The sequence below is a fragment of the Dysidea avara genome, chromosome 3, assembly GCF_963678975.1.
Source record: "Dysidea avara chromosome 3, odDysAvar1.4, whole genome shotgun sequence".
Lineage (NCBI taxonomy): Eukaryota > Metazoa > Porifera > Demospongiae > Dictyoceratida > Dysideidae > Dysidea > Dysidea avara.
The window spans coordinates 19,776,678-19,803,351 of record NC_089274.1 but is presented as its reverse complement, the minus strand read 5'-3'; the positions used below and the strand labels follow the sequence as shown (position 1 = coordinate 19,803,351).

At 37.8% G+C, this 26,674-nt stretch overlaps 2 long non-coding RNA genes across 3 annotated transcripts; both read right to left on the bottom strand.

Annotated features, from left to right (window-relative positions):
- Window positions 1–839: 839 nt before the first annotated feature.
- Window positions 840–13,564, bottom strand: LOC136250002 (uncharacterized). The gene is made up of 5 exons (XR_010698411.1): window positions 13,416–13,564; window positions 12,466–12,562; window positions 3,774–3,895; window positions 1,402–1,449; window positions 840–1,354 (listed from the first exon to the last, which is right to left on the bottom strand). It is a non-coding gene; the product is annotated as an uncharacterized lncRNA (long non-coding RNA).
- A 7,741-nt stretch (window positions 13,565–21,305) lies between these two features.
- On the bottom strand, window positions 21,306–24,918 carry LOC136250001 (uncharacterized). Of its 2 annotated transcripts, XR_010698410.1 has the most exons (3): window positions 24,700–24,918; window positions 22,697–22,828; window positions 21,306–22,634 (listed from the first exon to the last, which is right to left on the bottom strand). It is a non-coding gene; the product is annotated as an uncharacterized lncRNA (long non-coding RNA). The 2 variants fall into 2 exon arrangements; XR_010698409.1 differs by having other exon boundaries at window positions 21,306–22,828.
- Window positions 24,919–26,674: the final 1,756 nt, after the last annotated feature.

Here is a 26,674-nt window from a genome sequence, read left to right as displayed (position 1 = left end):
TTTTCGGTTATCCGAACTGTAGCGATGACTGCTCTATTAGAGTATTTTATATATATGGTGTGCGTTCTATTAGAGTAATTGAGCAAGGCTCTGCATATAAATGAATGGGCTTTGATTATCCGAACTTTTCAATTATCCGAACACACTCAGGGCCCAACGAGTTCGGATAATCGAGGGACCACTGTATATACACTCATATGGTGGAGCTGTCCATTATGGCAGTAGACCAGTCAATATGTCAGAGGCCATACAAGGTCAGATGGCCCACACCACACATTAACGTCTACTTGTACACACCAAATATACTGTTCTCTTTACATTTAGGCTGTTCACTTTGGAATCTAAGGCATTCACTACCTTGTGGGCATACACACAATTCCTAATAGTGTACAACTTATCATCAGTGTACATGTTCCTCACTACAGGCCACACAGCAATGTATTGAGTATGACATAACATACTAGGAGCCCCTCATTGTTGTCAGTATCAGCAGGGGTAGGACACATACATGTATAGCTATCAAAGAATATTTGACATAAGTTCAGCACAAAATATTGACTTGAGTTGATATTATTGTAGAAATGATAAAGGGGATCACCAGGGATGAGGAAATAATTGAGTTCTACATAATTCAATCTTTACAATGGTGTGAATCAAACTAAGCAGAAACAAGACTTGAATGTTGATCACGAATCTCTCATGAATATTCACAGAAATTATTAAATAGTCATCTATACTTGATATATCACTAAGAACTGCACAAGCAATGCATTTCTTTAAAATAATGCTTTCAAAAGTTGCCCAAGTCCTCCCCTGATCAATCATTCATTCTACTCCACAACCACACATTGTGGATTATTAGAGCAGATTATCGTTACAATGTGTGGGTGAGAGAAAGACGATGCATCCTGGGGCCACTACTATCTCACTGGTACAACCGGTAGTACCTCATTAACTATACAGGTTTCTAATGATCTCCCATTGTTACATATAAACAAAACATTACAATATCCCCCAGTTCTAGAACATCAGGTGTGGAGTAATCACAGTGACAAACATGGTGATATTGGTCTACTGTTGTGTGCATATTAAATGGGTCCACTAAAAAGGAAGATTGATATTTAAAGTTAGCTATGGGATATATGGTATTTACACAACTGGAGTGGAATTCTTGAAATACAACATAAATCAACAAATTCCAGTGGTGCTCACACACACTATGGCCCACACGTATGATCAAATGTGGATGATGATGAGATGATTAGTAGGAGTCAGTGTAGTGTGATCACTACCATCATACCTGTGACTTCAGATCTGGACAAGCACCAATCCCCAACAGTGAACATCCTCTAGCCTAACAGGTACATGGCAAACAGAAACGGTGACATGTTATATGTTTACTTTGATATTCTTCTTCACCACTTGACCAAAAGTGTCATTAGCATTGAACTGTAAAACAAATAACAGGAGATTAACAGGAGATGGGCACTATATTGGAGAAATCCATCCCCTGGCAGCCAACATTATCCATGTGACAAAGTCACTGAGATAGTGAGGACAGTGTGACACTGCAATGGTATGGACGCTGATGTTTATAGGAGTATAAGGTGTTCATATGTGTTATTGGTCCTCTTAGTGGTACTCACACATCAGTAAGTTTCATTACATGGTTGGTACGGCAAACAAAGAATATTGCTGACATTGCATAAGTTACTACAAGCAATTTACTGATGCTTCTATAAGGTTCTATTTTCCACAAGATATCTAGATCAGTATAATTCATTAAGTAACACCCTAAGCAACAACGCTATCCTTTGCTTAGTGCACAGGTTAGGGTTCAAGTTGTGCTACTCCTTGTTACATATATAAAATATCTTATAGAACAAATAAACACAACGTATAAATGTAAAAGTGCGGATATGGTTTATAAGTACATAAGGTTTAGTAAACTGTTAATTGGTATGGCTTTAGAATATGGGCACATCAAAATACAACCACACCTGGACACACTATCAGTGACATAATGTTGTCATAGTAACTGAACTAAACAATGTCACCTGAACACTGTTATTGTGTGTTAGAATGAGAAACACTAGAGCAAATGTGATAGTTTCATAGAATAAGATTAAGATATGTTATAAACCATGACAAATTGTTAATGAGAAGTAGATAGTTCTTTTCATAAGGTTGAAAGAATCACACAATCAGACATGCTCAAGCACATATGTGACCGGATTTCACATAACAAGGCTTCCACACACACAAAATCAAACTTACGTTTTTACCAGAAATGGATTGCTGGCCTAATACACTATCATATTCCACACTGTACTTCCTTCAGGACTGGCAAGTCTGGTTTCTGTGGCAGCTTTCTTCCGACCCTGTCAAAGCCACGAGTGGGAGATTGGTGCCATTGAATGGCCATGGCTTTGTGATAATGGTGTGTAGTGAGCTGGGACTTCACAGAGAGCTCGCCAATAGTGTTCTCAGTCAATTTGGAGTGATTTGAGGGCCATGGAGGGCCATGAAGAGCCCAAACTTGGCCTCTGGATTCCAATCGTCTTCTTGCTTCATTTTATACCCCTATATTAAGCCCACCCACCACCCCCCACCCTCCCACCCTATTACTACCACCTGTGGTATTATTACCCGCTCGAGAAAAGCTGCCCAAAACAGGGCTAATTTTGGGTATCAGAAATGTATACACCCATGCACTCAGTGATAGCTAGTAAATAGATGCATACTTGGTGCAAATTGTGTTTGCACAGCTGTAGGCACTGGGAAGTTATTACACAATGATTACTTAAAATCGCCATATCTCCTAACGAAGCTTTGTGCGTCGAAGCCAGGTTTTGTCAAATTCAGTCACATATATAGGGGTGGTAGAATGAATAGGCAAATGGTAGTACACTAACAAAAAAAACAAGCCTTAGTATCACCAAGCCAAATTATGGCTTACCAAGGCCTTCTGTATCACGAAACATAGAGAAAAGTACATGCCAGCCATCTGGTGAGGAACGTACAAGCTTTCAAAGGACGATTTTGCCCAAATAGATTAAAGCAAATTTCTGCAGTTTAATCACAGATCACACTTTCGCCTTGAACATTTGTTATACAGTATCTAAAATGGTCTGTCCTAAGCTCATGTATGTACATTTATTCACAACTACACCCGGTCTATTTCATCTGTCACCTGCTTAATAGTGTCGTATCAAAAATTCTGTTACACACAAAAATGATGATTGAAGGCTACAGATGTCAAACTTGTACTGTTATTATGACATAGGAGGGATTTGCAATGATGATGTCATTCCTAATAGTTTTATGTATAGGGCATCGATGTTACAGGTCCAGACTTTGAGTGGCCGTATCTCTATTGTTTCTTCATGAATTTACCTTGACAGTTCCTATTCACTATTACATTGGGTAAATTTTATCAAATCACAGCCAGCTTGTCTTGAACTTCTTCACTATATGGTTGCTCAGATGTGGCACCAATAATTTTTGTGGCACTGTTACTAAAGGTCATGACAATGTATGAGATTTGTTTTTGACACTAACTAAGTCCACAATAATTGAAGATTTGTAAGATGGCTACATTTGGTGAATTTAGGCTGAAATCAACTACTGGACTTGTAATCAAGACAGGTTATACCTGCAATGAGGATTGTCTGCGGTGATGTCACCATTGCGAATTCCTACTTAACAATATTATCTACAACTATAAGGTTCTTTTCAGACCAAGAGTAGCATGTGATCACAACATGGCTTACAGGTTCATAGTTTAAGAACACTGATGTTAAGAAATGTTTCCCTGCCCACTCAATCAGTTGTGATGATAATTTTGGCTCAATATACACCAGTACACACTTTGTGATGAACACTGTTTGGTGACCTGTGAACAATACACATGAACATGAAGAAAAATATTAACACACAAATTCTTTGTGTATTCTGTACACAACAAAATATTACACACATGCATGAGAATATTACAGATGGGTAAGACCAATAATGATGCAATTAGTCAGTAATGATTATTGTGATACTATCAAATCCATGAAGATTTATAACACATACAGCATCATTCGTCAGTTATCACACCTATATACCCATGGTATAATCAATCCCTATTGGTCACCTGTGTATATATCAAACACTTCAGCAGTAAATCCTACAGTACATAGTTATGCAAAGAGACTTGGACTTGGTATTTGGTGATGTATCCTCTTCCAGTAGAAGTTTGGATACATCTATCAGCCTTCTATCAACAGAGGTTTGTCATGCATCATAACTCGATCATGCAAACAAGCACTGTTCCAAGTGTTAGGGTTTTTAACAGCTAGGAAAGCAGTGTGTTATATTAAGAAGACTTGTGATGCACAAGTATGGATATATAATCCATCCTTTAGGATATTAGGAGGTATCAATGTTGAATTAGTTCAACATGTGGTTCAACATTAGATGATTACACATGACCAACTACATGTGTTACAGTTGGTGGGTTACATTCGGTACAATATATATCAACACTGCAACTAATATTTCACAGTACATAATTCATGGTACTGCATGGTAATATGTACTAGAGTATTGTATTATAATATTGATGAGATAGTGATCATATGCATGCACATTTCACTAAACACATTATCAACACAGGTGCTACATAATTTATAACTGGCATCTCTTATATACAGTACTAGCTAGTATCTGCAGAGTATCGGGCAGGTCAAGCTCCTTGTGTTGCATATTGTAACATATGTACAACATATACTTTAATACGTAGTGTATAACTCATAGCTATCTCATGTATGCTGTTATGTTCAAAACATATACAACATTGACTTCTAACATGTGTGACTACTGATGCTTGAATGTTAAACTGGAATTATAATATACTTCCACACTGCAACAGACTACATATTCATCTGTTCAGTCAGTTAGCTAAACAACCACCCCATGAAGGTAGACATTACCAATATATACTATGAAGCAGTGGAGCACATACTGTACCTGAGGGTCGCTATCAAAATGCCATCACTTACAGGAGTGTTGATCAGCCATTATTCTGATAGTTTAAGGTCATTGATCACTGATTGAGTTTACCATTGGAATGTTATTTTGGGAAAAACACTTAGTCACTATGGAGTCTATGGTGAGATAATGTTGATATAGACAACTGATGATACCTAATCTACTGCTAATTAATGCACACCTATTAATTGAACACACATCACCAGTGACCCAATCACAAGTCCTACAAACTGAGATTATAGATGTTGGCACATACACAACCTTACAAGTAAGCAATGATTTCCTCCATTAAAAAACCTTAGAGTTGTCAGTCTACTTACTATACTTTTGGCTGCATTATATCTAGGAGATACCTTGTAATACAATACCATATAATACTGGCCACAAAAAACAAAAGTAGAGAAGATGTTGTTACAACATTCCTCAGTTTCTCAGAAGAGTATTAAGGCACTCTACACTACTAACCTCACTACAAGCTCAACATCTGACACTTCACTGATCAAACACAGTCCACACCACTACCATAATCAATAACATCACTATACTAAACAGTACCAGTAGTCCATTACTAGTACTCAACAGTACTATTTAGCTAACTGTTTGCTCAGCTTTCACAAAATCTATCAAAGAGTCTGTAAGCACATCCAATGCTGGATCATTTCAACTTGTAAGCCAAACAGTATGGATCACTACTGCTTACCTGGTTGATGCAGCAATCCAGGTCGAACCTTGATGTGATTAACACATAGGTGTGTGCCAATAGTTACATTTTGGACATAAACGGGTAGCTATATACATGATAACAAAACACGATCAGTATTTGTGCGTGGTTCTATGTACGTCTACAGACAGCAAAACACATTTCCTACAAGTAAGTGTAGTTTCATGTGTGCCTTCAAAATTCAGTGCACCTTACTGATAAATTAGCATGGCTTCACATACAGTATCACACATTCCTGATAAATGGGCATGGGTCATGAAAGAAGCTGGTCTGCCTGCTGCAAGGTAAGACTATGACTACAATTGATCAGTGGGTATAGCTCCATGTAAGTTGGCAGACAGCAATGGACATGAATTCATACATACCTACAGACTGCAACACATCTACTGATAAATGGGTATGGCTCCATGTTGAGCTCCACATATGTCTATGGAAAGTAACATACAATCCTGACAAGTGGGTGTGGCTCATGAAAAAAACTGGGACTAGACTTATGACACGCTAATTCACATCATCAAACTATTATTCATTTTCACATGTGATCCAATCTGGGTCACACCAATGAGGTATTTGGAGTACCAAGATGGGTACAATCTAAGCACATTAGATGGCATGGCCTAAAATATCTACTTTAATTACTTTTCACCCAATGAAGTGTTCCAGTAAAATTGTCAACACAGTTAGTTCACAAACAAATTGTTGCAAAACATAAAAATCATGAGAGAGACAGGTTGTAAGTATCAAGTAAATATTCACCATGTGGCATACTAGAATATTATGTTACTCAAACACTCATGATACAGGCAACATGCATGAGGCATGTGCTATGGAGTTAGCCAAATAATAATAATAACAACAATATTAACCTATACACTTCATTTGCTCTTGTTGTCACATAGTACCAACATGTTACACACATTAACTAGTTCCCAACAATTAGAGGACTGCACACAATAATTGGGTCACTTTTAACATTGATGAGGCCATGAAATACACCTTAGCTACGTTTGGAGCCTTCAGCTACATTGTCACAATAATGAGGTGATCTTATTAACAAGGTTGATGCCAAGTGAAGTTGCAATGGATACATTTTTATAAGTTACAAAACTTTAGCAAATGTTAGTGAATAAGATACAGTCTGTAGTTCTACCTTACATAATCATATAAACACATTAGGTGAAAAATGGTCTTGTGTGTGGCCATGCTACTGCTATTACATTGAACCTCATTAACACCCATTAACATTTGTTAACAACTTTGATTTCATTTCACAGTAATCTGAACGATGGTGTTAGGTCTTTGCAGATAAATTTACTGATTTTCTGATACCGTAAATGATGAAAGTTTGGTGAGACTTAAGTCTGGCGAATCGGCATGTGAAGCAGGTTGGTGGACAAAAGTTTGGCAAATTTACCATGTAGCTAATATGGAACTATATACTGAATAGCTTATTGGCGAATAAAGTTTGGTGAATTTCCTCTATTCGCCAAATTCACCCAAACTTTAGTCACTCCAAACTTTCGTCGTTTACGGTATCCAATGTATTTTTCCTAAATTCTTATTAAGTCCCATTAGAACTCAAGCTGGGATATGTTAAAGTCCCACAAATAGAGCTTCCATTCACAATTTGTAAAGTCATTTGGGATAATGCCTATTGGATGAAGTATATTTGGCAGGAAATGTGCTAACAGTATGATGAATGTGTTGTGAACGTGATCAGCATCATGGAGAGGGCATGAGCATAGTGTATTATTACAAAGTGATGTCATTAGATAAAAGGTACATTTAACTATGCACCATGCACCTTTTATGTAATGTTTAGCCACAGGCATATAGCTTAGTACACAGAAGAGGACAGCCTCACATGTCTTCTGGGATTTTTTTAAATTTATATGGCATGCTCTACAGTACGATAATGCTGCAATCGTATAGTTGATGACAAGAATAAATACAAATAGAAGTACTACAACATACACAGGTTTAAACAGTCTATAACTATTCTACAATATTTCCCTGTGGTGATATCTTCTTTCAAGACTCAAGTTTCAGCAAAACTCCAGTCTTCACACATATTAATTAACATGTGGTATTTCATTGTGCCAAGGAGCTATGACAGTTAGTGGGTTAAATTGTATCCATTTACCATATTGTCTTGAATTATGGCATTTATTTCATTCAAGCAACTCTTTACCTCAGCTACTAACAAGAGCAGTGACTACAAGAGACCAGCGTTTATATATGTGACCAACATTCATGATTCATACCTCACATATTCAATAGCAACTCATAAAATTGATCGTTTATTACATTGAACTGAATATGACTGCACTAGACATTCATTGGAGACCCAGCATTTATTTCTGTTATAATGTTCTATAAACCTGGAGACTAAGCAGGAACAGGAATTTATACAGGACCAACTGTAATTCGAGGCAATACAGTAATCTCCACACTTACATAAGTCAGAACTACAATCATCCTTCCCTCACATGCAATGAGTGGTTTGACACTTGTTGGGTGTTTGAAAAAGTAAAGATGCGACAAAATTCTGTGCTTAGCGGTTGTGATCACACACTAAAGCAATACATATAGTTTTCCAGTACACAACACTAGCTGTATGACAACCTCTATATTTGGGGGTCATACGTACAGTGTTCCATGTTAAAGTCCAGTGGATGTGATCTTATTATACTATATATGATACAATGGGTCATGAATAAAAATAATATTTCTTAACTTCCTGTTGTGTGGTGACCCAAGTTCCTTCCTGTGGCACAACCAGTGATGATGTATTATTTCCTTTGTACTATTATTATCCTATGATGCTCTTTGGCTCTTTAAAATAAATCATGTCATATAGCAATAAGTAAAAAAAATCATGGACACAAAGAAATGGGAATAAATAAAGGGAGAAGTGGTGAATAAGAGATTTCATGAAGTACATTAGTGTAGTGTTAACAAAGTGTAAGGTATATGGTATGCACTCACCATAACTAATGTACATACTCTGATCCTACCTATATATAATTTGATTGTGACAAACATATGGAATGATAACAGTATTGAGAATATATTCTACACACTACCATACATTGAAACAAAATAGAGCATAAATACAGTAACTACAACAAATTTGGCACGTTGATCCACAAAAATTTTTACACTCGAAAATAACCCACTATACGGTATGTCTAATCATAAGTGGAAATGCCAACAGTCTACTTTATGACTTACTGAGTGGGCACACAGCCTACAGATCATAACATTAGCCTCCTGAATAAATAACTAGCAGCTGAAGTACAAGTAGCTGCTCACATTGGGGTAGACAGTGTATACACATGTGGACTGGAAACAGGCACAGTACACACTCCTTTACACAGGCACAGTACACACTCCTGGTTTGAGAAGATAAAATAAGTACTTATGTAGACACCAATTAGTCATCCATTATCATTACAGATTATCAGTTATCGGGAGGTATTGGAACTGCCTAATGACATCAATAATATACTTCATAGAAATGATTAGACAATTACATCTACAGTCAATCTTGCATGCTTATAACTCTCATAGCTCAGTAATAGTCTGGCATAGCCAGATCCTTGCAGACTGAGGGTCTAGTCTGTATCATACTAGCACTTGTGCAGCTGGAATGTAGCTGTGCACAGCCCTTGTGCTCATAGGCGGTGGAGACGGGGGGGCCAGGGGGGCCATGGCCCCCCCACTTTTATGGGAACAGTCTGTTTGCAAAAAAAATCGAGATACTCTAATAGAACAGTCAGGATCTGGATACTCTAATAGAGCAGTCATAGTATTCAGAGAAGCAGTGTAGCAAGTTACTTAGCTACGTATGTGTAGTTATAAATAAGGAGATATAATTGTGGAGAGCAGCTATTGTCAGCAGGCTGTGACCTTTTTTTTTTTTTTTGGTCTTCAACTTGTAGCTGCCTGGCCCCCTCACTCTTTGGCCTGCTCCACCGCCCCTGCTTGTGCTTGTATGAATATAATAGATTTGTGACTACTACAGGTCATGACCTCACTCATGAATATGATTAAAACTAGAAGCTGTTGCCAAGAATGGTAAGAAGCTGTGGAGAAATCTTATTAATTCTGAAAATGCTGCAATCTGATTGGTACTGCATCTATTCTTGCAGTTCACACAAGTGGCTAGTATTGATACAGACCAGAACCTTGCTCCACAAGGGTCTGGCTAGCTCAATAAGGTGATGGTCTCTACACTCTACTAGTCATGTCTCATTACATGTCTTGAGAGACCCATGATGTATGCTGATCTAGCTATTGGACACAACAGGAATAGTACTCCTGCACAACTGAAAACACTGACAATGATAACAAATTGGAAAGCTTTAGGCAGATAATTTCATTGAAAATAAAATATTATTTTTAAAACCTACAATATCAATCTAATTAGCATTTAAGTGCAAATAAGCATATGACGGAAACTTGTACATACCAACTTGTGCTTTAGTTTACACCATCTTATACATAGCACCATTGGCATTTTCATACATATCTACGTAATACAGGAGGAAGAACAGAAATTTCATTAGCTTTCTTTGCTGGTAGACATTAGTCCATCACTTCCCAGAATCACAACACTCAAAGAACAAATCTACTGAGACTTGGGAAGTGTTGATAAGCTCCTGGTTACTGAATATACAGACTACACGTCACTAATGGTTATTGTAAGGCCAATCCCACGGGTCCTGTTAATATTATATAACCACAAGATGGATGACACTTTCAACACATGACACTTCCTGTCATGATCTAAACCACTAAATATTTTAACAATTAGTCGAAGATGTTTTTACAATATAACTTGTACCAAATAGAGATCTGTACATCACATACCTGGCCCACAGCATTGGAACTGATAAGATTTTTATAGCAAATAAGCACTAGAAGCACAAAGTCTGCTGACAATTCAAGTTATGCATACTTGGTTAATGTCATATTTACTATTAGAGGAGATGCCTCACTTAAGTCAATGAGCTCAATGAAGTGTCCCCGATGTGAGGAATCTGTGACACGACACTATCATGTGAAATGTACAGTTGCACATGCCTGTGTAGTTGCTGTTTACGATGACAGTCTAGTTATGAACTACTGTAAAATGATAAAAGTTATTCAGTGTACAGGGTAAAACTGCTGGACCACTTCTATAGAGTGGTGCTCTAGTGGTGACTAACCAACCCACCAACTGATATACTTAACATGTAGACTAGCCATACAAAGTAGTGCTGAAATGATGACTATTTGGTCAGCATGACATTATTCAATTTGTCAATACACTATTTGAATATTCACAAGCACACAAGAAAAATTTGGAATTTTCAACTAGAGTAGGGACCATAACACATTGATCAACAAGCTGGAGTAGTGCATGATATTAAATCACAGTAAAACAGTAAGAAGTGTTATATCCTAAGATACCATAATGGAAATGCACAGTAAGGATACGTATAACACTTCTTACTGTGGTGCACTATTCCAGCTTATTTCAGTACTTTTTATCGATGTGCTGTGACTCTAGTTGTGAAAATTCCAAAAATTCTTGTGTACTTGTTTGTTAACTTTTTTTGTAAAATAGAATTATTATGACTGGTGAGCCCACACATACTACATCAAAAGAAAGAAATGGTGCCGCGTGCCCCAGCTATCAATTATCGTCTGAAAAAGTGGAAGTATCTATTACGCTTCGTTGTCAGCTACATATGTTCAACCCATTACACAGCAACGTGTAAACTATATGTTAGTGTTGCAATGAAAATGGATTTTTTCAGTGTGAATATGCCACTTTGTTCACAATCTGAAGCTTCTAGGTTGACTTCAGCCATCTGATCACAGCTTACTACAGTGCTATTCATACAGATAGTACTGTATAATAGAGACCACAAAGGTGTGGGCATGGCACATGAAAAAAACATTACCCAAAAAACAGCCTCACTTTTCCTTGATGACGATGAAGCAGTATTGGTTAGGTAACACTAAGCCCAAACAAGCCTTCAGATCGACTCAAAATGCTTTGAGTTATGCTTGTCTGAAGGCATCAGTCAGTCAGTCAGCCAGTAGAAAATTCTGTTAAAAAATTCCATTGATAACAGCTAAGGCTACAAGCTTGCTTTTGTCACTGTTCAATGTCACTTCAGCCAGACATGTGCCTTTTGGCATACCGCAGTACATGCAATGCATTCTTCATGGACTTACCCCAGTGTCCTCCTTTGTGTTCCATTCATCTTGGCTGACAGTGAAAGGTGTCGATTTGGTGGTAGCGCGTGATGGCTTTCTTTTATAACAAATCGTCCTTATTGTTCATAGTGGCTACTTTGATTGCATTTCGAACAGTTCTTGATTCGTATACGTATACTTCTTCTAAGCTTGGATTCTTTCAGTCAGCCTCCTGTTGTTCATGAAGTCCAGTCGAACATTTTTGTTTACTGCTTCATGGTATACTATGTTATGTGATGTCTAAGAAAAAGTTCAGATAGTATATATAGAGAAAACTGACTCCTATGAGATGCACACATAAGGGCTTAATAAAAAAAGAAACAACGAGGAGAGCTAGGTAGACTTTACAAAAGTCTAAGAAGGTTAGTGAAAGCCATGCAAACAGAGATAGATCTACACCAGAAGTAGTATTATCACCCACTACATGCAATGTAAACACATACACATCTACTTACTCTTTGTCTACTCCAGCTGTTCCGATCAAGCTGTTCTGTGTCCCTATAATGTCACCAGCCACCAAATGATAATGAGTAGAGTCAACTTCATCAACTCCTATAACATAATTACTGTGTAATACTTTCACTCATATAGACCACATTGATGTATGAACTTATACATGCTTGGAATAGCTACCAATTATATTTTATGAAGTGTCATATTCAAGTTGCCTAGTTACTATAAATATTTTACTGAACACGGGATCATGTGAGCCTTGGAGTGCAGCCAGCAGCGGTTGCTTAGTTCTGTAAGAGACATTATTATTTTGTTAGAACAAACATATTTGACTAGTGCTGGAATTGCTTATACACCAAATATAGAGTTTCATTGGATTCGCCTAGAAAACTAAGCACTTTTATAAAACAAACTACATCATCTTAATTCTTGCATTTGAAAGAGCTAATGATCCCCATCATTTAGTAACCATTGTGGTTCATGTGAATATTCCAAACAAAACTACTCAATTAAAGTAATACTTTCAAGTAGTACCTAGAAATGCTTCCACCCTGCTCTGACATTCGGTACACTATCATGTACTGAGTTAACTAGTTGTCCTCATAGCACAAAGAATGAAGCAGTTATGGTCACTTTCGTCATTACCACCATATATTGCTCAATACACAAACTACAAAATAGTTGTGGTTTCATTTGTCTAGCTTCAAAGGCTTGAGCACTATGAAAGGGTAAAGTGATAGCAAGGGTTAAGGTTTCACTAACAGACAGGCTGTGCTAATGGGAACAGTGCAGACACAGAACACATTTTTTCAAAGACTGTGGGGGTGCAATCAATGTATATATAGTACACAACAAACAGAAGTGATGACAGTGATAGCTGAACAGATGAGGGTATTATTATGCTAGAGAAAACACTATCACATTGCAAATCTATTTAGAGAAGCTGCCTCACCTGGAGGTGACAGTGGCAAGATCCACTTCAAAATAATTTGTTAGCTGTAGCCCAACAGAACATAGTCTCCAATAGGTGGTGTCAAACCCCGTCCCCAGTGAGATCACTTCAAGCCAGCTGTCTTGGCGAGTCAAACAAACTGAGTCACAAGATTGTGTACTCTGGCATAATAGCATACAAATAGTACCAGTAGTAATGATGGCATTCAGTATGAGAATATGAGAGCAATTTACAATGGACTTGTTGATTCACAAAGAAGTTTTTGAGGGTGGGTACTGCTCAGTAGAGAAATGTCAATAAATCATACACAGTTGAGTCTACTAAAGTACATACACATGTTGAATATTCCAGAGCATCAATAATAATATTAATAATAGCTATGAGTATGGGCCAACCCAAAACACCTGTTACTGTGTTACATTGTCAGGCTCAGTGGAAATGACTCGATCAGTTCACAAAAACAATACACATTATAGATCCAAGTAGCACACAAAACATGCAAATCATTAAACATTGTCCAGAGTGTGTCACATTTTTCAAGTAAGGTTAGTGTCACCTTGCAAGGGGTTTATACAGACAGATTGTGTGAGTGCAGACAGTCACGTGGACGGACAAACACGCATGCACACACATGAAAAAATAATTTTGGCAAACCAGGGCACGTACCTAGATCAGAAAGAAAACAGTAGAACATTTACAAGGGAAGCATTGTAAAATGATATAGTCTGTGAGATGATTATTATTATTTTCATGGATACACTATGTAGTTACAAGTGCCACAATTAACAAGTAAATGATGTCACATACAAGTACCACACAAAACAGTTGGTACATGGAAGGACTAAAGAGTATGTCAGAGAACAATAAATTATAAACCATGCTGCAGTGACCAGCTAGAATGCAATTTCCTGAACTAGTTGAGCAGTTGGACGAGCAAAGTAGTATCACGAGTGCTCACAAAGGGGTGGAGGGTGGCGGGGTGGTCAAGAGATAGACTTCAAAATGGAGGCAGACCATGATTGGAGTCCAGACATGAGGTTACAGGGCTGTGCTGGCTTCTTAGTGGCTGATATGTAACAAAATCAACAGAAAACAACGTATGGCCAACATTACCAGGTCATCCACCAGTACACCACTGGTTCTTGCCAAGCCAGACCCTTCACAAGGTCAGAAACTGCCATTCGAGCTCTCCACACCACCTAATAACATCAATAATACAAGTTTGGTCACTTGATAGAAATCATCAAGATTTTTTTATGTAGCTCTAGACAATTACATCCACACATGAGCCAGTCAGCCTTGCTTATTACTTCTCAGAACTCAGTACAGTGATGGTCTGTACAAATCATGTATCATTACACTAGTATGGGTACCTGCCCTACGTGCAGGACCATTTCCACATTAACTAAAATTCAATTAATGTAATGGGGAACCATGCTAGCATTACTATTCATATGATATGTACATGAGCCTCATGCCATCTTGCAAATATGCTGAATAGCAGAACTATAGTACATAAGACAACAGTAGTATTATGGATAATGACAGTTAACTTACTGGAAAATTTGTACATGTTTTCAAGAAATGTGCAGAAGTTTTCACACAGATTTCAAAGACAAAAAGTTCTGCTTAAGCAAGCATGAAATTCAGTGATGGAGTACTGACTGTATTATATTTGACATCCATGACTTTATACAATTAATCTCATGTGCAGAATACAGGTTCAATTTGTTATATTTGTCAGTAAAGTCTCTATGATACTGGTACACCTATTGTAAGTACAAAAAACACCAAGAAAATGTTTTCAAATTGAACACATGGGACTAACAAACATGCACCCAAAGGCCGGCCCATGCCTACCCTATACCTATCAAATGTACTACTGTATATTTTCCAACAGTCCATATGCTGTGAAGTAATACCAGGATGTTATGAACTCACAAGTTGAGTCAGAAAAAGTGTGGACAAAAAGGTACATAAAACGAAGAAAAAAATACACCACTGTTTGACTCCATACACGAACCACAACAACTTCAGGGAGGTGCTATACCAGCTGAACTGTTTGTTCTGTGTTTGCAATGGAATGCAGAGATAGTGTTCTCTACATCATGGCCTTCAATGTGCTGTAGCAGATGAAGGAAATCACGTAGAAGCTTGCAATAAACTTTGTGAAGTAGCCAGATGATGAGCAATTCATTCATTTTGCGCGTGAATAAGCGAGCAAATTGTCAATATGAATAAATAAATAAATTGCTGAATAAATTGCTGAATAAATTGCTGAGTAAACATTGTCAATATCTGACACATGAAAAAAACATGTTACAAAAAAGTGGCACTGAGAAGAAAAAAAGTTTTTATGGACAGGAATCAAACCCTGGACCTTTGGGTTAGCACTTCTATGCCCTAACGCTATGGCTGTTTGTCTGTGGTTTTAAGAGGAATGTACGTAGCTCAACTTTTCCTCTACACCAATGCTTTCAACACTCTGTAGAGGACAAATGACAGCAGTTAGAAGCTTCATTTAAAAACAATATAAATATTGTTGCTGAACTGGATCATTTAGGTTTTTCGCATGAGTACCACATGATGGAAATTGGCTGTCTTAGCCACTTTCTTAAGAAAAGTATCAGTGCTATGAAAGCTATTATGAACAAACCATATTCACACTGCAGAAGAGTACTTGATAAAGCAGCAGCCATTGCCATCAGCTCATCTCAGAGAATATTTTTTCCCGTAATAATGTAAATTGGACAAATTAATTATTTTATTGTATTCCTTTTTGTATTTTTCTTGCCATACCTGCTTTAGCTTAAGCCTTATGACTGAGGTGTTGTAATTGTTTTGTTTTTATCACTACATCAATATTGATGGTTTCAAAAATGTAGATGATGAGTACTTCGTTTGTTGCAAAAACCACTTTGCTACGTGCATCAGCTGGCGAGACAATTGTTGGACGCCATTGGAATTGTAGATGGTCAGACAGTCAGACGGCTTTTCAGCTTTATATAATATATATATATATATAGATAGATGACTAGAACACTGTAGAGACCATAATGTATATTGATCTTACATAATTGGAAACACTGACATTGGAATATTTAAGAAATGAACCTTCATATACATAATTTGAAACCAATAACCTATTTTATTATTCACTGATTTGTAGTGTAAGCAAACTTCTTGGGGTATATATACATACATATAAGACTTGTGTATAGTTTCAGTCATTTCATGTACATCTCATGGCAATCAAAAAGACTGAGAAAGTACAGACTACAGGAATTTCATCAGCTCTTGCCACTTTGACTGCACAAAAAGATATCTATTCAAAGGTCAGGAAGTATGATAAGCTGTTGGATACTGACAGTACAACCTACACGTCACCACTATGCCATTCCTTTATTTATACCAAATTGTCTCCAAGTAAATATGACCACAGGAGACATCTACTTCTTGTAATAATCTAAACCACTAAAGATTTTGATAATTATTTACAACACAATGCCTGTACCAATTATAACATCACCACTCTATATATGACAATGCACAATAGTACTCTAGTTGACTTAGTGGTAACTTTCATAGAACAAATATTTCAGTCTCTCTGGGGTCTGACTCAACGCATTTTTACTTCTGAAGCACATAAAAGAATGACAGGACAGACATACAAAACATAGACTGTCAATGACATTATAACTAAAATATTATTCTAACTATGGTGATATTTCAAGGTAGGGGTCACTATTAAAATGCACCATTAAGAACAACAAGACATCAGTCATGTGTGGGCTCTTGCAACTGACATAATTACTGGATCAATACAACTGAATGAATGAGACAATGACTGCATATACATTAGTCTCATGAACCAGATGTTTTAAGAGTACTATGTGAGCATGTGGAGAAAAATGTTTGGTGGCATTTACCTTCATTTCGAAGGGTTAAGGTTTCACTAATATGATATGGGTACAGTGCAAACACAGAATACGTTTTCAAAGATATGGGGTACAATCAATGTAGTACACACAACAAACAGAATTGATGACAGTGGTGGCTAAAGAGCTGAGGGTATTATTACATGAGAAAACTATACTGAATCTTATTATATACAATTAGAGAAGCTACCTCACACCACATACAAACACTTGACAACTATCATAACAATCCCCTCTACTGTAGGCATGATCTGACCATTCTCAACTTTGGCAATGTCCATAAAGTTAACCATGAACAGGTGTTCATGCTTGAGAGGTGTTTCAGGATACAGTTTATGTGTACAATTGAGTAACTAGGACCATGGACAAGGGAATATCAAACTTATTGCACATATACCAATTATACTCCAGCATACCTTATGTTCTGGAGGTGACAGTAGCAAGATCCACCTCAAAATGATTGTTTGGATGCACATAGCCCATAGTCTCCAATAGATAGTATCAAACCCTGACCCAGTGATATCATCTGACTCTTAATGGTAAGTCACAAGATTGTGTACTGCTGTCACTCTGGCATAATAGCCTGCAAATTATAACAGTAATGATGACATTAATTTAGTATGTGAATATGTTAGCAATCACACAGGGCTTATTAGTTAGCCTATAGATTCACAAATCTGAGCTCTGCTGCTTTTGCTGGTGGGTGCTTCTTAGTGTAGAATTGCCAATGTACCAGTAAACAGTTGGAGTCTACTAAAGTAAATAGTTACCATTCTAGAGTATCAAGAATAATGGCCATGCACCAAACAAAATATTTCATAAGTTATTCTTGTTAACTTAAGATGAGATGACAGTCCCTGAAAGGTGGCATGGGTCCCATCAAAACACTTGTTAAAGTGCAGGGCTGAGCCAGATCAAACTATCAAAACTATATATGTCAAAGTAAGATGTTGCTAGGAACCCTTTGGGTATTGATGAGCTCCTGATGTCATCTTGCAAGGAGTTTATATGTACAGATCACAAGCTGTATTGTCATGTGGGTGTAGACAGTCATGCGGAAAGATAAGATGGTACCTGCTGACACACATGATGTTCTGAAAAATAATTTTAGAAAACCACTGCACAATATGTACCTATATTGGAAAGAAAACATTACAAGGGAAGTATTGTAAAACGATCTAATTTGTAAGATTATCATTATGGATACACTGTCTACCATGTATGACCACAATTCACAGGTAAATGATGTCACATATTATGAGGACAGATAGTAAGAAAGGACTAAAAGAGTATGCAACAACCGTGCCTAATTTATTAGTGAAGGGAAAAGTCTGTGCTAACAAATAAGTTGATTTTGTGTACATGTAAAGGCCAATCAGTATGCTATGCACACAGGAAATAGCAAAGTCATTCATAACTATCACAATGTAGACTAGACACCTAGTCCATTTCATGTCTTAATAGAGTAATATCAAAAATTTAATTAGACACAATGATAATTGAAGGGTACTGACGTCAAAATTTTATTGGTATTGAAAATGACGAGATCACAACACGACTTGCAGGCTCATAGTTTAAGAACATTGATGTTGAGAAATGTTTCCCTGCCCATTCAATCAGTTGTGATGACCATTTTGGACCAGTACACACTCTGTGATGAACACTGAATAAATTTGATGGCCATATTAGAATGTAATAGCTTTGGCACTATCAAAAAAAAACAACTCAGTAGATTGTGATAAAGTTGAACTCTCTTCAGTAGAAGATTACACCAGCATTCCATACTAGGGAAAGCTTCATTGTTATCAAACATGCTATACTCCAATATGGAGACTGAGGATGATGTTCTGATGCACACACAGTAGACAAATTAATGATCCTTACTATCACAACATTCCAGTAACAATGCATGGAATATCCCTTACAGTATAGTATTTGTAAACTTATTAGTATATAAAACTGGAATCATTTGGTACATGCTAAATGTGCTATGCATATAACTTGCATGAAATAAGCTAGGCTGGTATTGTTTGCTCTTGTTGTGCTTTGTTAGTTAATGTTTTAAGCCTTAAGCAGTAGCCAGTACCTTAACAACCATGACAAGAGTTTATGACTAGTTTGTATGGGTTACTTTCTGTACAGTACATCAACGTAGTCACTAAAATTTCATAGTACACAATTAAATTAGGCAGCTTATTAGAAAATCATTGCATTTTGGGATGACCAAAGCCACAATTAGTGTATTTCCTTGCCTTATAATGAAGACTTCTACACCTTGTAGTGCTATAGCACACGTCTATGACTGTAATGGGATTTTTGGCCACGTGACCACTTTTTAGGTAGCTATTTACAGTTAAAACTGCACTGATATTGAAAGTAATTTTAATAATATATTAGCACTTGTTTAGTTTACTTATATTAAGGTCAGCCTGCATGAAAATTGTCAGAAAAAATGAAAAAGACTGAAGTATCGTCTTAGTTTGAAGTGGAAATTCTATATGAAGGGATTTTGGTCACATGACCACTTTTTGGATATTTACATATGTTAAAATTGTGCAGATAACAACTGCTGCAAACATTCCAGTAACAAATTAGCACTTGTTTGCTTTATCTTAAAGGTAATTCTGTGTGAAAATCTCCAAAAACAACAATATGAAGCACCTTCCTGTTTTGAGTGGAAACCCTACCTAATAGGTGCATTATAACTTATAACGCACTGGTTGCGGTTTTGTAGACCACAACGAGTGCATTATAAGGTATAATGCACCGACCGCAGTGCAATATACAGATATTGCACTGGCTGCGATTTTGTGCAGCATAGCACAAGTGCCGGTGGCGAAGACCACTACGACACCTCATGCACCTAATAGGTGGAAAGACACTTCACAGATCACTCGAATTCTTTTATAGCCTGACATGTAAAGGTCGATTGTGGGCCATAACGTCACCAATACGTATAATGTTTACAAGCAGCCAATGGCGATCGAAAAAGCCAACGCGGGTGGCCACAACTCTAGTCTACATATATATAAACGTACTTATCAAGACTCACGGTAGTTAGTCGCGAGGCCAAGCACAACAAAGCGCGCACCCACAAAATACACACGCGACCACCACTGTGAGTCATTTAGATCGATTACGCAATCTTTTAAAATCCGCATGGCGAAACCTCAGCCTTACTAAAAGATTCCACCTCGAAACCAGTGGGAATGTAACCTTTGTATAATGAGTAACTACCACGCGAAAAGTCAGGCGAATTGTTGCAGTAGTTTGTTCCATCGCCCACCCATTTACAATGCATTAATTAAATTATTTATTCAAATGTGCATCGTTCTTTTTTTCATTTTCTTCGTCATCGCATCCCATTGGGGCGATTTTCTTTCAACTATGAAGTCGTATTGTAAAAAGGCTGCGGCTATCAGGGGCTTTTTACACAATGTATGTGTACATTTAATTTCGCTAAAAGTTGTTTTTTAGTTTCTGAGATCGCTTTTGTGCTCTTTGAAGATTCAAACTTGCCGCCATGACGTCGAGGTGTGAGGCGCCCGCCTTAATTCCCAAAACAGCCAGGAAGTGGGCAAGGTCATTACATTAGCCATAGCAAGCTGGCTGATTTGATGGACACTGTGCTGTCAACTCCGGGTTTAATTGTGAGTCGAGTCACTGATTTGTTTTAAATTCGCCACGGTATGCCTCCACTGACTCGTTATAGTGTTACTCCTGTACTCCCCCCTGCCCATGCAGGGCCGTACCGGCATATAGCTGTTTCATACCCACTGTAGTGTTGGGATACAGTTGAAGTAATTTACTGCTATATTACCCATGCATGGCTCTAATCCTGCCCCAGCCATTCAGTGACGGTGAAACTTGAGTGTTCACTACTGAAAAGCGCATCACCTTTCAGTCGCAGCCCTTGTTAGACCCTCATGCAACCACCCACAATTATAAAAACTCTTTAATGATAGCATGAATATACTGTAATAGTACACATTTACATTATGATGTACATTTACATTATGATGATCCCATTAAATTAAAAAAAATGACTACAATAGCACAAGAAGCCAGATACACTAGTGTTTGGCTATGAAGTACCACCAAGAGTTCATAATATAGTAGTGGGGTCTTGGTACCATGTATTAATGATTTGTCCATTCACCATAAATTCACCCGCCAACAGTCACAATATCAGTATCCACCCTGCACATACAGAAAGGGATACAGTATATGTGACTGGATTTCACATAACAAGGCTTCCACACACACAAAATCAAACTTACGATTTTACCAGAAATGGATTGCTGGTCTAATACACTATCATATTTCACACTGTACTTCCTTCAGCACTGACAAGTCTGGTTTCTGTAGCAGCTTTCTTCCGACCCTGTCAAAGCCACGAGTGTGAGATTGGCACCATTAAATGGCCATGGCTTTGTGATAATGGTGTGTAGTGAGCTAGGACTTCACAGAGAGCTCGCCAATAGTGTTCTCAGTCAATTTGGAGTAATTTGAGGGCCATGGAGAGCCCAAACTTGGACTCTGGATTCCAATCGTCTTCTTACTTCATTTTATACCCGTATATTAAGACCACCGTCCACCCCCACCCTCCTACCCTATTACTACCACCTGTGATATTATTACCCACTCGAAAAAGCTGCTCAAAACAGGGCTAATTTTGGGTATCAGAAATGTATACACCCACTCAGTGATAGCTAGTGAACAGATGAACAATTGGTGCAAATTTTGCTTGCACAGCTGTAGGCACTGGGAAGTTATTACACAATGATTCCTTAAAATCGCCATATCTCCTAACAAAGCTTTGTGCGTCGAAGCCTTGTTTTGTCAAATTCAGTCACATATGGTAAGGCACAGCTAACTAAAAACATGTAATCAAATAGTCAGACTAACATGTCAAATATGTATACTGTACTTTTCCAAGATCTTGCGGTATACGAAGTGCCAAGCGCTAACAATGCGCGTGCATCTGGCAAAGTGAGTCATTGCTGATTCGGTTTCACACATCTTTGTAATGCTGTTTAGCATGATTAATGAACAGTAGAAGACTACCACAAGTTATTGACGGTACAGTATTTGTATCTGTACTGTAAGACCAGCGGTTTAACTCCAAATTTCATAGTTCGCATGCGTGCGCATTAGCACATGGCACTTTGTACACTGCAAGATTTTGGAAAAATACAGTAGTGTGTGTGTAGCATTATGTGTGTACATACTAGTATTCAAGCTGAGTATGTGTCTGGGCCAGTTCTTCAAATCCAGGACCCTGCCATTGTCCCACAACTAATATGCACTACACACATACACCAACATTCCAATTATACTCACCACATGTTGTAGTTGGACTTCAACAAGTGTACTCTACAAAAGTCTTTTTGGTCAGGAGGTCCTACATAGGTTCCTTGGGTTGATCAGATTGAGGCAGGTCTTGTATGGGAGGAGACAGCAGATAAAAAACACCTATACAACATGAGCATCACATCATTTTATATACATTAAAGTGGGCATCCCACATAGCCATTCCCAAGATGTATTATTCAGCATACTGAAGCTGGTAGTAGTGATGTGCGATATATCGAAAAAATATCGATTTCGCAATAATTTTGTCGATATTGTTATCGTATCGATTTTCGATACTGCTTTAGCAGATTTCAATATTTATCAAAAAGGTAATATTTTGCGATAAATCAAAGAATATTTCGATAAATCTACAGCATTTAGTGTGTGATTGCACAATCACGCTAGAAATGAAGGTTGGTTAGCCACTTTAAAAACTTGTCTACCAGTTTCCTATGCTTATTATTAGTTTTATGCAATAGTTTGTGTGTAAAGTGTATTTCAAGCATATTTATAAATATCAGCCGCCCACGCAATTATACCACCCACACAATTAAAAATTATCGAAAATCGTATCGAAATTTCGATATTTACCCCAATATCGTATCGATAACATATCGAAATAAAAATCCTGATATCGCACACCACTAGCTGGTAGCAGTTGATGACCAATATTGTAATATATTACTTGACTTGTTTTGTGGTTCACACCTATGTTACATTTTTGACATAACAATTTTTGTTGCTAGGAGACATATAAACTAGGAGGGACTAATGGTTATAGCATAATGGTAAACAAATTACAACAGCAAAGAAAATTTTATAACCAGCAGTGATCTAGTTGATAGATAAAGGTAGAAGACAATTTGTAGTTTCTCCAGTCCTTGTTTAAGAATAAGCACATTAGCTGCTATAAGCACAACAAAAGCAAGACAGCCTAAATTTTAACACAAGGTTTTTGATGCAAACTCATTATGCACCTACCAATGTGTTGCCCCAGCACCCCCCTTGGATGTAAGTGGGGCTTTACAAGGGGAATTGACATGAAACTGCTGCCCCACTATGGGGGACAATCATTCATTAAGCACCCAAGTATTTTTTCTACGCTATGTCAAATCCCAAGTAAATCCCCACGTTGCAACTGGAGCCAATGGGTGGGGATTTGACACAATAGGTTTGCCCTACCATGGGGCATTTAACATTCAGTTGTGCCCACTACAGCCCCATAACATATGCCTGAAGGGAGGGGTAGTGGGGCAATACATTGATAGATGCATTACAGGGGTAAATAGATTAAGCCTGTACCTTGCGGGCCTAAGCATGTTCCTCTCCTGTTTTGAAAAATAATCTTTTATTGCCTGGCCCCAACTGGAGTTTGCCTGACACCTTCAAAAACACAAAAAGCTATCTAAAATGGTTAATTTAGCTTCGACCATTGGCAAACTACAACACTCAACAATTATATCAGAGTATACATAACTCTATATACCTACCCAGTTACTATATAGTAGGGTCCATGGTTGTCTCAGATCTGCACATATTATCGTCACATCAATCGATTGATGCATAGTAATTATTGTATACTGTACGTACGCATTGAGCTGAGCCCTCAAAAATATTAACTTTTTAGTTTTGTAGTATTGACTTACTTGCTAATCATTCAAATGCCTGACACATTATTTATAGCCAAAGATTTCACCATACACTAGAGGAAGCCATAAAAGTATATAGCCTTATAGTCTTTGATGGAAGCATTTGTCTGCTCTTGACAACTTCATTGTCATCACCAACCATCTGATTGGTTGAAATGTTTTGCTGTATTCTCACTAGTGCGGTCTGACCCACACAGCTGCTAGAACAAGCCAGCTGCAAGGATCTGGCCTACAAAAGCTTAGATATATAATCCCAGGAAGTTACTATGGCGTGGGGGATTCCTGTCTAAAATTACGACGGTAGTTATATATCCGTTTACAATGACTTATACACAAACTTACTGGGCAATTCGCTACTGAGAATAGTGTGATGTATTCAGCACCATCATGTCCATTCCTAGGCATACATTCAGCAACAACTCGCAGCCGATTCGCCTCCACTTGTTACGCACAGAGACTAGTCATATCACCAACCCACCGCTTCAGGAAGAACCATTAAGATGGTAGCCTCGACTTTGTCACTATCCCCGGTTCTTATTTTCACGTGAAACATCACTCAAATATCACGTGAGTCCTTGAGGGAAAATTGAACGGTTTGAAAGAAGTTTTCTCTTAGCAAGTCACTTTTAGTAACGCTTCTAAACACTGAACTTGAAGCTTTTGCTACTGATTTAGCTAGCTAATCTGATACTGAAGCTGTTATTATGCATGCATGCATGCAGTGTCTCCTATGACTATGTAATATAATAGCCAATCTTCAGTACTGAACTGTATGCTCTCCATTCAACAAAAAGTAGTGATATCCTGTGCCAAAAACAGCCCAGCTGTAAAAAAAGGCGAGGCCAAGAATGCACAAGTACATGTTCATGGAGTAACTACAACCAAAAGACATGATATCAAAATCTGGCCAAGAAAGCATTTACAGTATAGGCACTTTAGCTCAAAGATTTTCGCTTAGGCTCCTAGGCTATGGGTAAACACCTCGAACAGGCTCTGCCTTCTGTGCACACCCTCCAGTGCCTAACTGGTAAAGTAGATAATAACAATAACAAAACACTTTTGTGCATTCGTTTTCTATATGCTTCACATTATCACATCCAGCTAGCTGTACATGTGTGCTTGCAATATAAACAATACTACTGAGATGATAAAAGATATTACACTGCATTGTTACCAAAATTAATTTAACTAAAAATTTACAAATGGTTTCTACTTGGCCATCTTTTTGCACTGCATATTAAAATAAAAGATGGCCAAGTAGATACCAATTGTAAATTTTTAGTTAAATTAATTTTGGTAACAATGCAATGTAATATCTTTTATCATCTCAGTAGTATTGTTTATATTGCAAGCACACATGTACAGCTAGCTGGATGTGATAATGTGAAGCATATAGAAAACGAATGCACAAAAGTGCCTATACTGTAAATGCTTTCTTGGCCAGATTTTGATATCATGTCTTTTGGTTGTAGTTACTCCATGAACATGTACTTTTGCATTCTTGGCCTCGCCTTTTTTTACAGCTGGGCTGTTACAGGATACACCTTACTAGTCTGGTGCTATCTTAGCCCAGGTTAAACTGTAGTCCACTTCGACAATGACTCAATAAAACAAATATATTCTAAATAATACTAACCTTTACGTTCGATTGTGGTAACCAGTTTTGTCATGCCACCACATTCGAGTTTAGCCAGTGTGAATAGTAAGAATTAGACTAGTATCGTTTAGTAGTTAGGTTTTGTTTACTTAAACCGTCTATTTAGCTGCTTTTTTCACTCGAGAGAATCACTATGGCGATTAGTCTGGTATATGGCACGCTGGCATGCTGAGCACTACATGATGAGAGTCGAACAGCGAATGCAGGTTAGTGATATAACCCATAGCGTACTAGCTTTCAATATCTCAGGTGGCTGCAGTACTGCAGGGAGAACGTCATCGCAACGTCTGGCTTGGTTACCCACAATCAATGTTAGAAACCTGGCCTTTATAAGCGTTACAGCTGTCTTGTGAGACTCTCCCCACCTATTAGGTGAGTGGTACATAACAGTTATACAACGTGCACTCGTGCTCTGCCTGTATAAACGCACTTGCCTTCGGGCCTGACGGCCCTCAGGCTTGTGCGTTTATATCAGGCAGAGCACTCATGGCCATTGTATAACTAACTATATAATGTAGACTAGAGTTGTGGCCACCCGCGTTGGCTTTTTCGATCGCCATTGGCTGCTTGTAAACATTATACGTATTGGTGACGTTATGGCCCACAATCGACCTTTACATGTCAGGCTATAAAAGAATTCAAGTGATCTGTGAAGTGTCT